Raw genomic sequence first — 14,480 nt, forward strand, 5'->3', positions numbered from 1 at the left:
CTCTGGATGTCTGAAATACCTAACAAAAGAAGGTGGGGTAAATACCAGGCAGTATTTTTGCCCTACCCCGTGTTATTTCCCAGAATCATTGAATGGTTTGAGTTGGAGGGGACCCCCAAAGGCCACGTGGTTCAACTCCCTCACAGCAGGGACACCTACAGCTACATCAGGGTACTCATAGCCCCCCCCAGCCTGACCCCATTTGGTCCTTGATGCCATCACTTCAACTGGAGATGTCCTGAAGAGGCCAAATGTCAGACAGGGAATGAAACCATAGGCTCTGCATTGCCAGCAGTGCCCAGAAGGAAAGGCACAGCCCAGGTGGACTATTTCCAGACCATGGGAATTGCAGCTGGGGCAGAAGCAGAAGGCTTCTGAGCATTAAGCTCATGGTTCGAAGCGTTAAGCACCCAGCAGCAACTGGCTGATGCAGAGACATGCTCTGCACTTGCTGAGCTGCAGAAGCCCATTCAAGATGCAGGCTTGTGTGAGGCTGGGTAGCAAAAGATCTGCAGCCCAGCCCTGGCAGGGGCACCACAGTTTGGTGATCATACACTGAGCCACCTCCTGGCAGACTGAGCTGTCCCAGCCTCTCTGCCTCCTGCCACCAGCTCTCACCCTGAGGTCAGCTCCCTCTTTGGCTTCACGAGAACTGATCCCACACACACACTCTATTTTTTTTTTCTTGGTTAATTTTAATCCAGACTAATTCCCGCATTCAGGTCACTGTGCGGCCTCACATGCTCCTGCATTCAGCGAGCGAGAGCTGGGAGGCAGGAGAGGGCAGCCAGCAGGAGAGCTTTCTTCTGCTTACCACAGCAACTGCATACTGCCGCTGTGGCTTTGGGGTTTTGTTGGGGTTTTTCAAAGGGGAACTCTCAAAAGAGGGCAGAATGCTCAAGCTCTGGCTCTGCACTCAGGACTCCAAAATATTCTCAGTGACATTGTTCTCCAGACTCAGAAAAACTCATGTGAGTTTGTCTCAGATATGGAACAACTGGGGCTCTGCTTCTGCGCTCCACTGTAAAAGATGTGGGGCATATGATAGGAACCCACAGTCTTGCTGGGCGCATATCCTGTGCTGACTATGGTGCCCTGCCAACTTTCTGGGTGTAAAGAAAATCTACCTCATTATCTCCAGTACAGGACAGCCTGGATTCCTTGCAACTGCGCTGCAGGACAGCCTACAGCAGTGCATCGGGTGCTAAAACACAGCTGTTGTTGCCAGCATCTAGCAAAGCAAAGAGTAATGGGATACTTGGCTTGGTTCTGACTCAGTCTGGTTGCTCTTTTGCATGTGGGACCACTTCTTTCAGTAGTGGTACCCATTCATGCCTGCTTGAAATGACTGTGAAGCTCAGGCTTTTTCTGTCACCGTCTTGCTCAGGGAGCAACGCAGTTTCTGAAAAATAAGCACATCGCACCTAGAGTTACCCAAAAGCACACTGCTTCCTTTCCATCAGCAGGCCCTGAACTTTAGCTGCTTCTTCCAACACCTTCTAATTCCTGCAGCACCAACCCCAGAGCCTGGAGGCAGCTGTGTGCCAGGCCAGCTGCCTGACCATAGGGATGCGCCAGCATCGATAGCATCTGGGTAATGAGGGTTTGCAGGCACCAAGCAGCGGGTGATGCACAGAGCATCATGAGAAGCTGCTGCTCCTGGCCTTGTCCATAACTCAGCACGGGATATCTCCCTCAGGATATTTCTGGTGGGGTGGTAGGGCTAGTGCATCACCTAATCACACATTTATTTTAGCCTACTGCTAGGGCTTGCTTCACTTGCCTGAGGATGAACCAGACTACAGGATGTGAGGAGAAGCACACGTGGGTAAAAGAGGAGGGTGTCAACCCTCTCAGCGAGGGAGGTTGCTGGAAGGAAGGATAAGGATATGATATTCAGTAGCCAAGGACCAAGTACACGGCTGGTCCATAATCCCTAGAGCCCCCCTGTTCTTCAGGCAGTACAAGGAAAATACTTATGATCAACTCCCAGACTCTGTTTCTGCTTTTCTGGCTTCCTCCATCACTACGTTCCCTTCTGCAGGGAAACAGGCTGCAGATTTTGACACTGCTCCATTACAAGGAACCAGGAAATGATTAGACCCTCCGAGTAGCTTTATCTTCCCACCCCTTTCATTACTCGCAGCTATTGTGAAGACAATAGATGATCAGATGTGCCCAGGGAAACAGCTGGGGTAAGCACAAGGATAGAAAAGCTAACTTAGGAGAAAAGGCACCAAGAGAAAAACAGTGAACCGCACTTTCAAGTTTTGCCAGCATAGCAAAGAGTGTGGGAACAAATTACAACCGTTGGAGAGATACCTCTGGCAATGAAAGCCCCAGTTTCTTCCGGAAACTGGTAACTTACACAGGCAAAAGCTGTATCTCCGGGAGGGGAGCTTGTCAGAAAACCCTTCCCAGGGCAGGGAGACCCAGCAATATTAAAAGGCAATAATATAGCCCAGCTGTAGGAAGCTTCTTTTCACAGGGAGAGTTGTTTTCCTGTGACAAGTCTCAAGCAGTTAAGCTCCAGAGAGCTTCACAGTTCAGGCAGAAGCTTTGTACATGTTCTATATGAATATGTATTTAATTATGGCTCCAGTGCAGAACACATTAACATAAATAAAGAAGAGAAATAGAAAGCAGGCAAGGAGAGGGTAAAGGTCTGGCTTTCACCTGTCTGTGTTAGCAGCAGCTCTCATTCTTGCCATTCTGAGGAAGAGCTGTGCTTGGATGGTGCAGCATCCCCATTTGCTCTGGGGAGCTGGAATCAGCCTCCTCAGCCCTGCTGGTCTTGCTCAGGGCACAGAACACATGGGACTGTGCTCAGATAACTGGGAACCAGCATGACAAAAAGGCTTAACCTGCTGTGGGGTAGAGGGTGTTTTTCTCTTCTTTTGAGGCTGCCTGTAGACCCACAGAAGAGGGCCTCAAGGACACAGCCCTAACACCGAGCTGTCTTTTACCCACCACCTTGCATGCCCTTAGCTGTAGCCTCCCACTGCTGTAGGAATCCTCCCTCTCTTTTGCTACTGATTGGCAAGGAATATAGCACACACCCCTGTATTCCAGCTCTCCTCCTGTTTCTTCATCCTCTGTCCACAGCAAGAGCCCCTCACCAAATGGGGTCAAAGGGATATACAAATGAGGACAGTGGGGCAGGGAGAAGAAAAGCTTTGGCTGAAGATCCAAGCAGAAAGCTCCCCCTCACTCTACACCTTGTCCTGCAGGACTGTTCTCTCACATCTGCATGAGCATCAGCCACCATGCCAGTACCCAGACCATCAGTGTTCTGAAGCAAGTATATCATGTCATAGATGACAGCAAGAGATTCCTTCAACTGAGACTCTGCCCTGACTGCTCCAGACCAGACCAGAAATGAAGACCTCACATTAATTTCCTTTCCTTCTTTCTCTGTTTTTCCTCCCTCCCTCCCTTCCTCCCTTCCTCCCTTCCTCCCTTCCTTCTTCCTTCCTAGTAGAGGCTTTTGTCAGAGACCAAATATTCTCCTGTTTCTGTAGCAACACCTCCTGTGCCCATCTTCAATGGGACTTCACAACATCCTCAAGGATATGCCCAACTCCCAAAGTGTGCAACACCATTCGATATTTTGCTGCTATACTTCAAAAACACTTTGTAAGAAATAATACAAATCTGAACCTTTGACAGAAGTCCCTCCCTTTTGTTTGTTCTAACTTTGTTTTGTAATCATGTCCCAGCATTGCTAGCAGCAGTTGAATTCTACCTGAGTGCTCAAAGGCCAAGCAGAAACCAGCTGTGCCTGGTTTGTTTCTAGGAAGCACTCTCACATGAAACTGCTCAGAGCAGACAAAATCCAAACAGCTCCTTCAACACACATGGCTGCCTGGTGTCACAGGATTGCAGGGTCACAGAATGAGCTGAGATCCCTAGATCTGGAGATGATCAGAGTCAACCTCTGCTCCAGCAGAGGAAGCTTCCAGGAGGAAGCTCTCCAAGCAGGAGACTCCACAGCCTCTTTGGGCAAGTGTTCTGAGAGCTGGAAAGGCCTGCTGTCACCACTGAAGTTGACAGGGTTAATAGCAAAAGGACTTTTTTCTTGGAAAAAAAAATCCATACTGTAGACAGGGGCAGCATGTTTTATCCTCTTGTGGTCAAGGCTGGCTGATCCTGGTGCCTACGTTCAGGGCCGCCTCAACAAGTGCAGGGCTGTTTAATTATTGACAAAGAAGCAAGACCTTCAACCAAACTACATTTCATTTTAGAAAGAAAAAACAATCCCATCCAAACTGGCCATGCTTGAAAAATTTGCTTCCTTGCATTTTTAGCGTTGGTACACATAAAGAAAATATAAGGCCTGGCCTAAACCTTAACTGGAAGTGCTTAATATTCTCTTGGTATAACCTAACAAATCAGTGCATGTATTTAAAATGTCATTGCACATCTGTGTGTTTGGTGTGTGTTGCTGCAAAACTGGTACAGGAGGGAGAGGAACATGAAGAACACAAAGATCTTGCACGCTATATCTTTGCATCATGACTCAAGTGGCATTTGCTGCAAAGACTAGCTACTTCCTCAGTGAGGAAGAGTAGGATCTGCTCCTTCCATACATCCCCAGTTGGTTACTCATTGCTCATTTCAGCAGCACATCCATAGAATAACAGTATCATTAAGGTTGGAAAAGACCATCTAGTCCGACCACCAGCCCACCCCCACCATGCCCACTGACCACGTCCCTCACTGCTACATCCACACATTCTTATAAACATCTCCAGGGACGGTGACTCCACCTTCTTCCTAGGCAGCCAGTGCCACTGCCTCACCACTCTTTTGGAGAAGAATTTGTTCCTCATATCCAATCTGAATCTCCCTTGGTACAGCTTGAGGCCATTCTCCCTCATCCTATCACTGTTAATGAGGAGAAGAGGCTGACCCCCCACCCCTCCACAGCCTCCTTTCAGGTGGTTGTAGAAAGCAATAAGGTCTCCCCTGAGCCTCTCTTCTCCAGTCTGAACAATCCCAGCTCCCTCAGCTGCTCCCCATCAGACTTGTACTCCAGATCCCAATGGATCATAACAAACTTTGGATGAGATCTGGCTTGCCAGAAAAGACAGCATCAGGCACAGTTGCACACACCAAACCACCCAAGCCCTCTGGGAGAGCAGTTGCTTTTGTGGTTGAGACCCTTCGTGTCTTCCCCAGCTGCTCCCAGCAGCCTGACATACTTTGCTTGTGTTCCTGGCACAGAACAAACAGCGATTGAACAGAGAGTACCAAAGTCATCCCATGGTGATAGGCCACCATGTGCTTTTCAAAATGGGAGCGGAGAGACATTCTGGAGAGAGCGTACTGCTTGTACTGTCCAGCTCTGGAGATAAATAGAGGACAAGGCTCTGTGGCTGCCAGGCTGGCACCTTTCGTGGGTAATAAAATACACTGAACACTTTTCAAGCTTTTCTACAAATAATCGGAACTGTTTGTAACTATGTTGAAGGAATTAGGGATTTTAGACAATGCTGGAATGATTAAATAGAGGCCTTTCTTTCAGAGGGGCATGCAATTTAGCTGAAAAGCAGGGTTTGTGAGTTCTTCTCTGGGCAAACCAGCCAGGACAAGCTGGCAGGAAGGAAGGCAGGCTCTCCAAGAGGATGGGTTTCCCCAAGTGCTCCAAGCAGGAGCACACAGCCCGCTCAGCTCCCTGCTCTGTCTGCCCACGTTGCTGCTGCGTGGTATTGAGGAGACACATTATGTCCTCCAGGACGTGGAGGAGGCTGTTTGCAAATCCCACCGTGGAATGCAGGAGGAGAAAAGAAAAACTGGAAAGAAGCTTTAAATTCCCAAAGAGAGGTGGTGGTGGAGCGGCCAGAGTATGGGCTGAATGAGTAGTGCTGGGGAAATAGATCTGTGAGTTGTCAGTACAGAAATGGTCGCTGAAGTGTGCGGCAAGATAGAAGCACTTAGGGACAGAGTGAGACTTGGGGAGAGGGACTGAGGCGATGAAGGCTTACAGAGGGGAGGAGAGAAGCCCACAAAGAAGACAATGCAGCAACACCTTGAGAGGTAGGATGAAAACCAGGAGCGTGAAAGGCTCTGGATCACCTCGGGAAGAAAGCTGTTAGATAAAGGAGGAATGATCCACATCAAAAGCAGGCAACTGGCTGGGATGGAGGCTTCAGCATGCCAGGAATAACAACTGCGCCTCCTCTCATAGTGTTTTCTTTCTCCCCTGTAGCACCATCCCCTTCTTTACATTTCATCTTTGGGGCAGGGACCTGGCCCTCCTCCCTGCTGAAAAGCTCAAGTCATTGTTTGTCATTTGCACCAAGAATACTGGCTGAGTGTGCATGTGTGCTTTTAAACATAGAAGGGATATTACCCTGAAACCTCACTGCAAATTATACAACATGATACAAAAGAATAAACTATCCTGATTCTATGAATTATTTTGGCTTCTGTTTTTTCAGTTTCCCAGAACCATCCCCAACAGAGATGCAACAGTCTCAGTGTGAAAATTCAACCTTAAATATCCCCTCTGTAATTCTGCAGATCTCAGCTACACTCTCTTCATTCGTTTCTGCTCTCCTGCTGCCACAGAAATCTCCTTTCCCATGCTGGCTATCTGCCTCCAGCACTCCCCCATGCACCCCAGCTTGCAACAGCAACTTGCAAGATCCCAGTTCTTCCAGCCCCTGCCTGTGTAGTCAGAGCTGTCTTCAGCCCAGCGAGCCTTTAAATATATTCCTAAATATTTATACTGTAGTTAGCGCTGATCCTGGAAGGAATGTAAGTGTTTCTTTGTGTGTCTCTAGCTCCAGTGGCACTTTAAGCATGTACATAAGGGCTTTGCTGAACGGGAGTGGGCCTTAATGCACACTTAATTACTTTGCAGCCTGGGCCCAAATGTTTGCCGATATTGCAGCGATCAAGCTCTGTCTCTTGATTTCCTGTCTGCAGTACAGGGATAAAGAGAGCAGATGATGATGTGAGATGGAGACTCCATTGGCCTGACCTTGGGATTGCCGAATAGCTCGTGACTGGCAAGATCCTGGATTGATTTCAGTTGGATTTCATAAGGCATGAAGCTGGAAAAACTGTCTTTTTCCCTCCTTGCTATATGGCAATGACTACCCTCGCCATGGCTCCTCACTCTGCATTTGGTATTTCTCATGTCTGAGGGGATGCCAAATACTTCCTTGCTGCCAGTGCTCTGGTTTTCCACCTTTTCTAATTTTCAGATTCAGCGTACTTTCTAAGGCAGATGTGGCCTCCTTTAGAAAGACAGAAGTCAAGGGGTAGAGTTTATGACAACACTGAAACTAGTTCTTCTTGCTGCTTTCTGCGGACCCTTACAGGCAATCTGGAGAGGTCTGCAGAAAGCAGACTGCAAAGCACTGCCCATAACTCTCTCAAAGACTTTCTTCTCCTCACCAGTATGTGAAAAGCACTGTTTGGATTTAGAGTGGAACGAAGTCCCCGTAAACCAAAACTTGTTATTGTTTTGCCTTTCCCGTTCAAGTTAACCTACTCTTTGTGCTCAGTAAATCCAAATTTTAATGCTACAGATTTTCTGCAACAGAACGCTGTCTTAATAATCATCTAGTATGCAGAATTGGAAGCCATTGATAGTAAGCAACAAAGAGGAAGGAAGATTACTGCTTTTTAATCTTCCATTTAATTACTTAGACATTATGGCCAGTTACCATTACTTGCTAAGTTTCACAGAGCCCTGTTTCTAAAGTCTTACTGGAGAGTAGTATAGGAAGCTACCTATCTAATATGAGTAAATCACCTCTGAATGTACGGTCACAGAAACCCCAGCCCAGAGGTAAAGATTTTAATGCACCTGCCACTCACTGAACCCAAAGAAATTCAAGCTCTGCTAATGCCCTTGCAAACGTGGATCCTCATGACTACTATGCTTGCTGTCAAGTGTTACGATAGTAGAAACTTGAGATGAAATTACAGCCTACATCCACTTATACAAGGGGACACAAGCTGTTTCTCTGAAGTTGCTTTTATTTTTATTTTTAAACCAGAACTGCAGGACAAGCCCTTTCTTTCCATCTCTGTAGTGTTAATAGAAACCTTATTTTCAGCTCCAACAACAGCAAAAAAAAAAAAAAAGGGGTGACTGACCAGTTGTGACTTTTTTGCACAGTATCAAAAGCCACGACATGAAAGATGTAACATCTGTGTGCTCAGCTGCCATTTCAGGGAGCAGAGCTCTTCTGCCAGCGAGAAGCCCACAACCAGGCTGGTGTGAGCAAGCCAGAGCTGGAGTGTGGCCATGGCCCAGCTGCGGGACCCCAGCAGCATGGCTATTTCTGGCTCTGTGACCAGCTGGGTGAGCACGAGTGGGTCCCTCGCGGCAGCCAGCGGGGATGAAAGCCTTTGCCAGCACAAATCATCCTCTGTACATCCTGCCTTCACATGGGATTTGCACAGTGGGTGGTTTCACCCATGCACGATCCTCCTCCAGGCTCTGTGGGCTTTGCTGGAGCATCCTGCCCAGTAGAACTCAGGTCTGCTGGTTCTCCAGGTAAACCTCAGGTCTGAGGTTTATTGTATTGGGGAAAAATTTGGTATCCATTTTTCTGAGCATGTCCACTCATATTAGCTCACTCTCACAGTCTGCTTCCATCTCCCACACCAGGAGGGATAAGGGTGGGGGCACTCCAGCTCTAGCTGTCACTCACAGTGGGAACCCAGGTCCCCTGAGCATCGTCCCAGACCCTCTGCCATCCCAGCATGGGTGGGAGCGGGGCCCTGGGTCACTTCAGCATTGTCTCCTCTTCCTGCCACGGTGAGAGGACACGGTCCCATGAAATCAGTCAGACCCTCACAGCCACTGCTGTGCTGCCCCACGCCATCTCCTCACAGCAGACGTGGAGAGCCTTCTCTTGCTCAGCCTTCATCACTGAGGTCTCCCAAGCCTCTGGGCTTAGGGACAGGGTTCAAGAAGGAAAACTACTGGCAAGTGGGAGGGTATTGAGTGAAGGATAGCCTGAGACGCAACAGTTGCATCCAGAAGTGCCAAGGGAGCTTGCCTGTGTCCTTGCAAGGCCTCTCTAGCATCTTTGCAAGTCTCTTTGCAAGCAGAGGTCTCTGACCATTGAAGAAAGGCAAATATGAGGCCTGCTCACACCTGCAGGAGAGCGTGCATGGCAGGAGGACAAGAGCTGAGGAGCACGCACTGAAGCAAGGCTCATTCAGACTAGGTCCAAGGAGAAATTCCCCCTGAGGACAGTCCAGCAGCACAGCAGTCTGCCCAGGGAGGCTGTGCAGGCTCTGTATGGGGAGCTCGGAGCCCCAGCAAGTCGCAGCCCTGAGCAGCCTGGTCTGGCCTGAGGCTGACCCTGTTCTGAGCCTCCCAAGTCCCATCCAACCAGAGTTATTCTGTGATCCCATGCTGAGTTGAATTGGACAACAGCAGTAGGAAATTAAAAATACAGAAATATAATCCTACTGTTGACACAAATATCCCCAATTCTCCAGACTGCTTTAGTTCTCAGACTGCAATGACTTATGCAAGGAGCCAGATTAGCTCTCAGCCAGACCAGCAATACAGATGTGTCCTCGCTGCTCCTTTGCCTATGCCAGCCTGAAGGCTGGAGGCTGCTGCTGCTGTTCAGACTCAGATGCACACAAAGCAACCACAGAGGATGGCTGTTCCTGTAAGGAACCAGTCGCTATCACCTCCACTCCCTTTTCATCCTTCCCCTCTCCCATTGCTCCTTCAGTAAAAGCAGAAACCAAGTCCCCAGGACTAATCTTACAGGCTCTCTCTGTCCCACTCAGCTTCCTAAACCCAGAGGTACTTCTGCCAGGCCACAGCTCATCTCCTGGGGTAGCAGCCATGCCCTCCAGCAGCCACAAGTTTAGCTGCCTGGTGATGTTAAAGCTCCTTTCACCCTCCCCAGCCTCGTCTGAGGCTAAGCACAGCTCAGCGAGCTGTGAGGAACAGGAACCTCATCACGACCAGGCCTGGCCAGGGAGAAAATTTGGAGGGATGTATACGGCAACCTCATGCTTAGAAAAGATGCTTGAACTCCCCTCCTCGCTGGTCGTGGAAGCTATTTTCATCTTCAGCCACTGTAGATTTGCTTCTGAGATGGTGGCTGCACTGAGTGGCTGACACAGACCTGGGAATCAATCAAAAGTAATTGAAACAGAAGAGGCTCAGCAATCAACCTATTAGGTTGCTGGAGCCAGAAAAATGCTGCTATGAGGAGCCAGAGAAAGGGGAACTGACTTTCCTTCTGAAAACTAAATGTGAGGAAGAAGCTATGGCTGCACCCTTTTCTTATGAGAAGAATGGAAATCTGTGGAATTCTCTTTCTGTGTATTTTTGTCCCTTTTAATGGGAAGGGGAGAAAGGAAAGAAACCATTAAACCGTTAGCTGTAAAAAATACCATCTCATTCCCTTTTCTTCCCCTCATTCCCCCCCTCCACATGCAATAAAATGATTCTTTGCTCTCAATTGTTGTCTGCTGTGGCAGTGGTTGGAATGGGCTTTGTTTTTCTTCACTTCGCTGCTCTTCACCAGAGGACTTCTCTGGCTGCAGCAACCTATTAAGCTGGCTGCTGGCTCTCCTATGTCAGAATGAGAGTTGCTGGCAGTGCCCAGATACTTGCAAACACCTGCATGAATCAGTTCCCACAAAGTCAGGCTGGGGGGTCATCATCAAAATCACAAGACAAAATGTTAGGGGGCTGCTGTCCCCCACTAATTTCAAAATCACCCAGCAGATGCCCCAAGGGGAGCTCCAGAGGTGAGCTTCAATTTTTCATCTAAATCATCAGAGCAGAAAAGAAAAATGTTATTAAAAAAAGAGGAAAGCTGAACCGCCTGCATTCATGATAAGAGATATGCAAAGAGAAAACGTAGCACCAGGATTCTGGATTTGGAGAGAACCATTGTGTATGCCACTAAGCAACTTCTTATCAGCCTTCTCAGGGAGCTGGGGTCTGATGGCCACAGAGCCTTCTCTCCTACACAGGTAGTGTTCTGTGCCAAATTATTTTGGTTACAGAGGATGAACTGACTTGACCCTGATCCCAGAGACTCTAGTTGGCTCTGAATTCTGCACAGCCCATCCCAGGTGGAATGTAGTTATGAAGCATAATACTCCCTCTTACTGTCTGGATGTCTTGCCCCCAACTCAATTTCTAATTAATTCAAAAGGAATTAAAATAGATTTTCCCCTTTCCTCCTCATCCAGGCAATATAGCGTGGCAGGGAGGGAATGAGATTCTGTATTACAATCAAGGTTTGTATTTTGACCTTTGTGGCAGCAGCTAACCAGCTGACCAAGGAGATTTGTCTTCAGTTCTGGGGTGTCTGATTAGGGCCGTTCTCCTTTGTTGACACTATGGAGAGTGGCACTGTGGAGATCCTGGATGTCCAGCATTGTAGGTGTTCCTGGAAGTCCCCTGCACCAAGAGCTTTACGATGGGCTGATCCACTTTAAAGAGAGCACTTGCATTGGTGAGTTTTACTCAGGTGGATTCCACGTGACAGAAGTCTCATAGGGTCAAAGGGAAATATTTCCTGGGCTCTGCAGAGCAGTGGTCCAATTTTTATCAGTACTTACTGTTTTCTGAGGCTATCTCTGAAAATAAGTCCAAGAAAACTGTAGATCTGGGGATGTTAGCAACTTATGCCTGCATCCAGCCTGTGTCTGCACAGTGGTACAAGCAGTGTCCAGATTACCAACAACCACAGTGTATGTGAGAGATGTGATCTCCCTGTGGGTTTAAGCAATAACAGTCCAAACACACCTTCAGAAAGCATATTGCTTTCATGAGTTCATATGAAATAGGGGAGGGGAAGAAGAATGAGGAATTGGAGTCAACATTTCTCTTTGCTGAAATTATGTCCTAATACTGCTAAGAGAAGAAAAATCAATTTTCCCTGCTAACCCCCTACAGGAGTGCTAGATTCAGTATTACCCTCCTCCTAGGGAGCAAAGCTGATGGTGCCATGCACTGCTCGGGCAATGCTGGAGTAATACAGAAGCTCATAACCATAGGACAGCCGTGTGCTAACGCAAACCTCCCCAGCAAATGCTGAGTCATCAGAAGTGCAGTGCCCTTCTTCCATCATCTGCAAACAGCATCTGAAGGAGGTGGGATTAGATCACAAAGTTTGAAGCTGGGAGCGTCCAAATTCTGATGCTGGTTCTGATATGTCCCTCGCATGCGCCTGGGGAGAGCTTAATAGGGCTCAGATGTTCAGATATTCTTAACATCTGTCACTCAAAGACCTTCAAATGCTTCACGGGTACTTAAATATGCCAAATAAGAGTTAACTTCTAAAAACAGTAGAAAAGGAAATAAGGTTACCATGCGTAATGTGCTTTTAAGAAGAAAAAGGGTTGAAAATTACTTTCAGTTCTTCATTGTTTTCTGCAGTAGATATAAAAACATACAGGGATGAAAATGAGGATAGGACAGATAGTACTGGAAGTGCTGTTGGGTCGTCGCTGTTTTATACAGGTACCTTTATCGAATAAACTCCTGGATTATATGTGCCATGAAGAAATCATTCTGGACAGGTGATGTTTATTCCATCAAAGGGACACTCTTAAAGGACACACAAAGTCCCCTAAACTTACTAGGATTAGCAGTGAGTGACCCAGTATCTCCTCCCACCTCTGGTGCCTAACACTTTACAGAAATTTATGCACAGAATGTGACAACTTGTCATGAAATGCTCAACTCCATGTATCCCATTTTCCTGTAGAGTTCTCTGCATAATATATAAACAGAGGGGGGTGGGGAAAATCTCCCTGAAAGCTCCTGCCAACTCACATCTATTTCATTCTTTTCTTTTGAAAAGAAACCTATTCCAGATGGTTTGTCGTTAGAACTTCTAAAATCTCTGACGCTATGAAAAACTGGGGAAAAAATACATAAGATCAGGTCTAGCATGGCCTGAACGCACTCCAGAGAGCTTTCTGTACTGGATCTGTGCCTGTAGATACATCTGCACCGCGGGAATCAATGGACTGCCCAACGTAGCCAGCCTTTGGGTACCACTGCGGGGCAGCATTTGGGCCAGCCTACCAGTGGACAATCTGTTCTCCTCTCCTTGGAGACCTTCCTCTTTGCAGGTCTTGGGCACTCACGGTACTGCATTAGAAAGCACACCCGGAGCCATGCCAGCAAAGCTGTCCTAGCTGTGCCTCAGGCAGGCTGTCCACGTGGCTCCCACAACAGCAAACAGGAGCTGTGAGATCTCCCTGCATCGCGTGACCTCTGGGGTGTCGGGACTGCAGCCGGGCTGACAGCCAGCGCGATGAGGGATGGTTTAAGCCAGGCCTCAGAGACAAACCCCTGCTTTCAATGAAGTGCCACAGGATCTTTAATGCCCATGCAGAGCAGGCAGCTGTTACCCAAAGGACATTCTCCACCCTGAAATTACATGGAAATTATTTGCCTCTGAAGCTATGTTTAGCCTACAGAGATTCAAACATATAATTCTATGATATCTAGTTATTTGATTAAAATGCTAATATAGCCACCTAACTGCTAATGCTGCCAACCAACCACATTCCCTAGGGCAGCGTTGGATATTGGGTTTTTGCATCTCACTCTAAGCCAGGCTCTCACCCTAAACCAGGGGATTGTGATCACAGCCTTAAGCCCAGGGCTCACCCTCCCCAGCAGCGACTCAGCAGGGTAGCCAGCTGCTGGCAGATGAGGATGCACAGAGATTTGCCTGCTGCTTCCTTCCAGTCGCTTTCTCTCTCCCACTACGAGCTCCCATGCAGCAGCGGCTGCGGTACAACACGGGGTGAATTTATGACAGATAAATCTGAGCTCTTCTTCTAACGGTCCCCACAGTTTGTCACAGTCACCATTCATTTTTTATCAGACCCTTTCGCTGCGGGGGCACAGATGCACCAACCATCCCAACGATGCTCGTCCTCACACCCTGGGCTGGTAGCAGGCACTGAGAGAGGCTGGTGGTGGCTGCTTGTTGTGCCGTCCCCACCTGCGTGAGCCACTCACTGCCACCCCGCAGGAATCGGGAGAGCAGGGAGGGTGCTTTCTTCAGAGGAATAAGTAGGGGAAGGATGAGTGTACATGCCTGATTAGTTACAGGCAATTAAACACGTCTAGCTTCCCCTTGCCTCTCATCCCTAACCTCCAGCCAGTGGAACAGCTCAGCTAGCAGAAATTGAGTGCAGCCGTCTCCCCATGCATGAACCCTACATCCCTTCGTCTTCATAGCACGGTGCTTGAACTCCTTCAGCCCCCAGGCATGAAGCCATGTACACAGCTGAGCACAGGGCTGTAAAGAAGGGGCCACCCTTTCCTTGCCCACCAGTTCTGCTTCCCAACCACTGGCTGAACCCTCCACTATGCTCCCTGATGTTGCTCACCTCAAACCAGAGCTTTTGGAGACATAGGGTTGCAAGAAAATCCTGCTACGTTTTGGTACGCAAGCCCTGGGCCTTCTCTGGCTGAACACTGATCTGACTAAGGGCCCTTT

The sequence above is a fragment of the Cyrtonyx montezumae genome, unplaced genomic scaffold (genome assembly GCF_038088225.1).
Source record: "Cyrtonyx montezumae isolate F1298 unplaced genomic scaffold, pur_monq_1.0 scaffold_3, whole genome shotgun sequence".
In the NCBI taxonomy this organism is placed as follows: domain Eukaryota; kingdom Metazoa; phylum Chordata; class Aves; order Galliformes; family Odontophoridae; genus Cyrtonyx; species Cyrtonyx montezumae.